This window comes from Lactuca virosa, chromosome 1 (assembly GCF_052849685.1).
Source record: "Lactuca virosa cultivar CGN04683 chromosome 1, Lactuca_virosa_CGN04683_v6, whole genome shotgun sequence".
In the NCBI taxonomy this organism is placed as follows: Eukaryota; Viridiplantae; Streptophyta; class Magnoliopsida; order Asterales; family Asteraceae; genus Lactuca; species Lactuca virosa.
This window is the reverse complement of record NC_136426.1, coordinates 231,255,389-231,262,741: the sequence shown is the minus strand read 5'-3', so window position 1 is coordinate 231,262,741 and position 7,353 is coordinate 231,255,389.

Here is a 7,353-nt window from a genome sequence, read left to right as displayed (position 1 = left end):
AAGCAAAATCAAATTCACTAGATAGAAATTGAAAACAAACATCATGTCATATGATTGAAATCACTACCAAGATGTCAAAACATGGAATTGGAGAAACTAGGGTTCTAGCCACACATGGCTAGAACAAGATCACAAGAATAAAAGATGGAAATAAAATGCAATTACAACTTACAAATACTAGAAATAATGTTTCCAAATGATTACTGATCAAACCCTTGCAAAAACCTTCGAAATCTACTCTCAAAATGTGCTCTGATATGTTGTGTGTGTCTCCAAATGACCCAATCTCCGTAATATGAAAGATAGGAAAAACTGCCAAAAGTTGGTTTTTAGGTCGAACACGGCCCATGTTGACTTGCACTAAACTGACACGGCCCGTGTTCAGCATGGTCAACACGGCCCGTGTTGATTTGAACTAAACTGACATGGCCCGTGTTCAGCATGGTCAACAACTTCTTTTCTGGTCAACACAACCCGTGCTCCTTTTGCAGTGTAAATCCAACACGGCCCGTGTACCCCTCTTACTCCGAATCCAAACTTGATTTTTCCAACTTTTCCGTTCTTCGCCCGATCATCCCGAAATCTTCACCAATGCTTCCCGGCACCTCCCAAAGCGCGTCCCAACCTCCGGTTTACCTGAAAAAGACATGAAAGTGTGCAAATAAGGTTGTTCTAGAGACTAACATGAATATGATGAAATGCAAGAAAAAGGAAGAACAACTATGCTAAATAGATGCATGAAAAGGGACTAAAAGGTGTGCAAAAAGGTGCACAAATTGCACCTAACAAATCTCCCCAAGCTTAGACCTTTCTTGTCCTCAAGAAAGAACAAGAACCGGACAAACAGGACTATTTCTAGATGGCAAACAGAAACATAAAACAAATGGGGACAAAAAGATCCTAAAAGCTAAGAATGAATGCATGCAATGAAGACCATGAAAAAGAAACATATGTACAAAAGATACTTAAGGAACAAAAATGAACCAAAGAAAAAATTTAAGAACACAAGTAACCTTTTTATTTATTTTTATAAATATGGACATATACGATCATACTTTACATCAATGGGGCTCCGATCATTAATACCTAGGTGACCATCCTGCTACCTTCCACATATCACAGACTCCCAAAGTGAGGAAGACCACGAAACGGTGTCATCCAATAATCCAACCATAGTTTTATTTAAACTTGATACCTTAGTTAGCTTTTGCGAGCGAAAATAACACAGTTCGGGATCTCATGTCCTTAAGACTAGATGGTCAAGAATCAGAATCGACGCATCCTTAAGAACCCGTCACGGCGAATCAACTTTCACTGAAACAGTGAGCCCACCCGAAGGGGCCCAGCTCCTATGCTTTCACTTTTTCGAGAGCCACAAGTATCATATCACACATTTCTTCATTCGCCAGATTTGACTTTGAGATGGCTTTTGATTTTTGATTGAACTTGGATTTGTATCTTCGTTTTGAGCTTGAGTTCTTCAATCAGCTTTTGAATTTCTGAAAATTTCTTCATTTGAGTACTTGAAATTCTGATTTGGGTACTGAATATGACAGTTGTACCCTTTCTTCCTTCTTGACTGTGTGGATCTGATACTTAAGCTGTCTGTTACCACGAGGGTAACGCGTGTCAACAAATAGGTCTGTGTTCTATGGGTTCAGAGTTGTCGATAAGGATTCTTTTTAAACATTCAGAAGCAAATAATCCTAAAGTTATTATTACCGCCCACAAAAATGTTTCAGTATGCCATTTTTTTTATTATCTAAGGCGGGGGTCTCGAATTACGATGTTTGGGTCCCCTAGTTATGACAGCTGATTCTACACTTCCGGTAACTATCTGGTCGCTTTGGGTATTTTGTTTTTCATTTGATTTCTTGTTTTCCCACTTAATTGAACTATCGTATGTAAAGATTGTCTCATCTCGTATTAAATCTTTTTTTAATGAAATGCATGAAAATGAAAATGCATGGAGATGTTTTATTTTTTTGTTTTTTTTTTTAAAGAAACTAGGAAGAAAAAAAATGGAAACTAAGAACATAAACGAAAAAATCTTTTTTTAATTTTTTTTTTGGAAATTTAATGCATGGAGGTGATCCTAATGTACAACTCTACCCCTCCCCAAGCTTGAATATAAGCATCGTCCCCGATGCTTGGAGAGGGCGGAACAACCTATCTAATCACTGGAAGGTGGTGGGGGATGGTAGTCGGGTTAGGTTAGAGTGTAAAACAGTCATAAGTGCACACATATTTAATTTTAAAGCAAAATATGAACGATTAAAGATATTGAAAGAATTTACCGAATCGTTCTTGGAGCCTTGTAGTTGGTGGGAACCTCCTCTTCAACCTCCCCAAGCTTGCCTACATGAAATATCAAGCCCAAAAGCACAAAACAAATTGTGAAAGTTTCGGACCTAGGGGTTCTTGGAAGAGAGAAATTGTTTTGGGGGTGAGTTATGGGTTAATGGGGTGATAAAAACCATATTTGACAATAAAATCATTTTTTTGCTTCTACGTCAACACGGCCCGTGTTGATTTGCACTAAACTGACACGGGTCGTGTTCAGCAAAAAAGTCTAAAAAATGGCATTGGACTTTTAACACGGCCCGTGTTTATTTCAAGCCAAATGGGCACGACCCGTGTACGCCTCTGCATGCAAATGCCAAATTTTGAACCCCCGAAATCCTAAATCGTTCGGAAAAATGATTTTTGTACCCCGAGATTCATTTTGAAGGCTTAAAAACATGTTGCAACACATTTGGAACATTAAAAACTAAAAACTTCAAAAAACGAAAATGTTTTGAAGTAAAAGACGAAAATACCCCCGGGTTGCCTCCCGGTTAGCCGCCCTTGTTTTAAGTCGTTGGCTCGACTTGGCCCCGGAATATGCTTCATTCTATGTATGTGGGCCTTTCCAAAACATCAACCTTCTCGCCACCTCCTTCAATGGAACATTTATCTTGTACTTGACTTTCTTTTTGCGTGGGAACCATGTTGGACTTAGACCCTTAATGACAACAATCGTCCAGCCGACCCCTTTCTTGTACTTGTCCAGTAAGGTTGTCAAATCTTCCTTCTTTGATAAAGTGGTCGATTTGATGACCGGTTGGGTGTCTTCCTTCTCGGGGTACATATCCCTTGAAGGGTCCAACAAATGTGTTGTTTTCGGCTCTTATGGTTGGTCTACCGGTGAAAGGAGTTTCTCATTGGTAGTGGGTGGCTCAGCCTCTTTTTTGTCAACCTCCAACACCTCCTCTATAGCTTCCATGACAACCTTATCAATTTCTACTTCTTCCTTGACATCATTCTCCACTTCTACTTCTTCCTCCTCTTCCCTGTCTTCAAATTGCAATCTGGGGCCATCAAAACTTTTCACATCATTCAAAGTGATGGCAAAAACAGTATGCCTTGGGCCCTTTTCAGTTTGCGATGGTAATTCGCCTTGAGTTTCCAATAAACTCACAAATTGAGTAAGTTGTGCGATTTGTTGCTCTAAGCTTTTGAGGCTAGCTTTGGTTGTTTCTTGGAAGATTTGGGTAGTAGTGGCAATGCTTTTGACAATGTCTTCCAAGGACATGCTCGAAGTTTCAGTTTGTTGGGGAGGTGTATGATATGGTTGTTGGAACCGTGGAGTTGGTTGGTATTGGTCATATCCCCAAGCTTGGTATTGGTTGTTTCCCCAAACTTGGTTGTTGTCCCACCATTGATCATGTTGAGGTTGATCATAACTCCATTGGTTTGGCCAGTAGTAGCTTCCCCTTTCATGAACTTCCTCCCATTCCCCTTGTGAATATGGACACATGTTGGTGTGATGTCCATTTTGAGTGCAAAAATCACAAGGAATAGGTGTGGGATGCACACTTTGGTCATTTTCAATCATCATAACTATCTGGGCTAGTTCAGAAAGTTGGTCTTTAATGTAAGAAGTGTTCATCTCCAAGCCACACTTTTTTTTCTTTTTTTTGTTTTGTTTTTTTTTGTTTGTTTTTTTTTGTTTGTTTTTTTTAGATAGAGATGTACCTGCTCACAAAAATCTTGACATAAACAATTAGTAACACCGTGTCCCTGGCAACGACGCCAATTTGTTAGGCGTGTCAAACCCAACAAATAAAGGGCTACGATATACTCCAAAAGAATCCCACTATATTGCACTAAAAGGTAGTACAAGGCAAGTAGGGCCGATTGTCACACCCCCGGCCGAGGCGGCGGAATACGTCGGGCTGTGCGACTTAGTTCATGGATCACAAGCAAATTTAATACACATCACAAGTTACAACAATAACAACATAGCAGTTACATTCCAATTTAAAGTTCGAATACAAGGTTCCTACATATAATAATAGGTTCATAAATTCGCCTTAGCAAGTAGGCAGACATAACAAAAACTAAATGAGACTAGACTGCCTGAAAATCCATGAACAAATCTTCTGTTAAAGGCCGGTTCACTGATTTCCTGAAAATACATGTGATTCCAGGGTCAACACAAGGTTGGTGAGAGTTACAGGTTTTCTGCTAACCGCAGTAATGATACTTTATAAGTCTAGAAAGTATTTCTTTTGTGGTTAAAACCATGTTTGATAAAGGAAGAAATCATAAGTAATTTCGTGATTGGAATGTTTGTTAAATAGTTAAACCATAAGTAAATCGATACTTAAAATATTTGATAAATAGATAAACCATAAGTAATCCATACTGAAAATGCTAGATAAGGAGTTAACCCATAAGTAAATCCATACTTAAAATGCTTGATAAAGAGTTAAACCATAAGTAAATTCATACTTAAAATGTTGGATAAAGAGTTAAACCATAAGTAAATCCATACTTAAAATGCTTGATAAAGAGTTAAACCATAAGTAAATTCATACTTAAAATGTTGGATAAAGAGTTAAACCATAAGTAAATCCATACTTAAAAAAAATGTTTGATAAAAAGTTAAACCATAAGTAAATCCATACTTAAAAATGTTTGATAAACAGAGAAACCGAATCCGTGGTTTCTAGTTAAAGAGTCCGGTTAATGCCTATAGTGAGTCCTATAACCGAGCTATGTGACCCGTTATAATCCCTGCACAACGCTTCATTAGACGTCGTAGTTATACTAAAGATAATTATCACCCGCTTCGATTGATCAGTCGAGGTTGTAGCTAGCAACCGCAGGTGGGGGTGTCAACCCGTATAGATCTATACATGCATATCTCGCTCCGAGGATTAACGGTTATAGTTTAAATGGGAATACTAAGTGGTTAAACTTAGGTAATGAATACTGTCTCACTATAGAGGCCATTAACTAGGTTATACGGTAAAGTTTCACTATAAAATCTGAGTAAGTTCGATAAATCCATAAAAATGTATGTCACTCGCTTAAATAGATAAAATGTTTCTTCATATGCACGAAAGGTTTTCAAGATATAATTGTTAAAATTCTTACGTAAATGATTAAAATATATGTTTGTACATGCTCGATATAAGTAAAAAAAATATTATTCGCAAGGCGGATAATGTTTTTAAACGCATGCATATCGTAAGAAATCGGTTTATAATATATTATTTTAACAATAACAAATATTAAAACTAGATATATGTTTTACATGCATATTCCATAACCGATATATAGATTTAGCATGTTTTTAAACACATGTCATAACCGGTAAATATATTTATATATATTTCATATGTATCCCCCCCCCCAAAAAAAATAATAATAAAACATTATAATGGGGCCGTAACACTCACTTTTGTAGCGTGATTTCGAGTAAGCTAAGCGCAAAATTTGAGTTGGGAAGCACCCCGAGAACACAAACTATCAATGATCCAAAACCGGGGCTGTATTGCGAAAATATATTACATAAGGAACTGTTTTGTTAACTTATTCCCAAAGGAGGGTATTTATTAAATAAATTGTAATATGGTTTTGGAAAAGGGACTAATTTTGTAATGAATTCCAAATGAGGACTAAAATAATTATTTTGGAATGTAAGTTTGGTTTTGAGTCTTTTTCTTTTCTGATTACGTCAAGTATGACCCACAAAAGTAAAAAAATGGGAGGACAGGAACTTAATGTTGAAAAACTAACATAACTCCAAGATTTGTCTTAATTAAATGGGAAGAAAGTTTGAGGTGTGGGTTTTTGAGTTTACTGTGGACTATTTTTCCTTCATGGGTTTACGATACAGAGAGTACATAGCTATTTATATTTGTAAAACAGTTTTAAAAGGTGGTATAAGCTATTTATTTGAAATGGGAGTTTGGTTTGACTAACCCAAGAACTTGCTGTGAATCGTTTCTATCATATTTATATGGGTTTATATTTAGTAACCAGAATGGGCAACCAAAAGGTATGGTTTTCTTACCCGGGCTTTTATCAAACAACACAAGAAATCAAACACGAAGGAAAAAATGAAAAACAAAAGAAAAGATTTGTGTGTTAGAGTTTTGAAAACGTACTATGATCGACAAGGTGTGTATGGGAAAGTAACGCACACAACGATATACAATGTGAAGTTTTGTTTCTTGACTGGAAGTCGAACCATACACAACAATAAATAAATAAGAAGAATAAGGAGTTGGAGGCTTACGGTGAGAGGAGGTAGTCGCAACAGAGGGTCGAAGATGGCAGCAGGGGGTGATGGCGTTGTTGCTGCCTCGTCCTTCCTTCTTCCAGTAGTGGGTTGACCAGAGGGAGGGAGGGGCTGGTAATTTCAGGGGGTAAAAAGGAGCTAAGGTTGTGTTATGGTGGTGTAATGGTGGGGAAAGAGCACCCGCGGGTGGTAGAGGTTCTTAGCCGAGGGTAAGAAGGTAAGTTAAAGTTGATGACTTTTTGGGGAGAGTGAGTTTTCAAGCTTTCTATTTAACCCAGCAAAGAAGAAAGATTGTGTGATCCTCGTGAGGGATGTTCCAAGAAGAGACAAGAGTCTAGTTTTCTTTCAATCATGTGCATGATTCTCTCTGGTAATTGAAGAAAGTAATTCCCTGATCATTCCCTCAATGAACAAGTTTTACTTTCATTTACAGACAAGACGCATGGAGTAAGACGGATAGAGACATGAGAGAGGGAGAGAAAGAGAGAGGGTCACGTGAGATATGAGAGAGAAGGGGTACATTTTGCTGAGCTATTTTGATATATATATATATATATATATATATATATATATATATATATATATATATATATGTTTTTAAGGTGTATTAACTCGTTAAGCCTTAAAAACGGTTCTCGTTTTGCGTATTCAATTCTTGATGTCGAGAAGTTTTTCTGTTAGGGCCATACGATAGATTTTAATTCAAGGATTCAAAAAAACCCAAACGGATATTTTTTTCGTGTTGTAGAACTTAGGGAAAATGCATTTAAAGTTTTGCG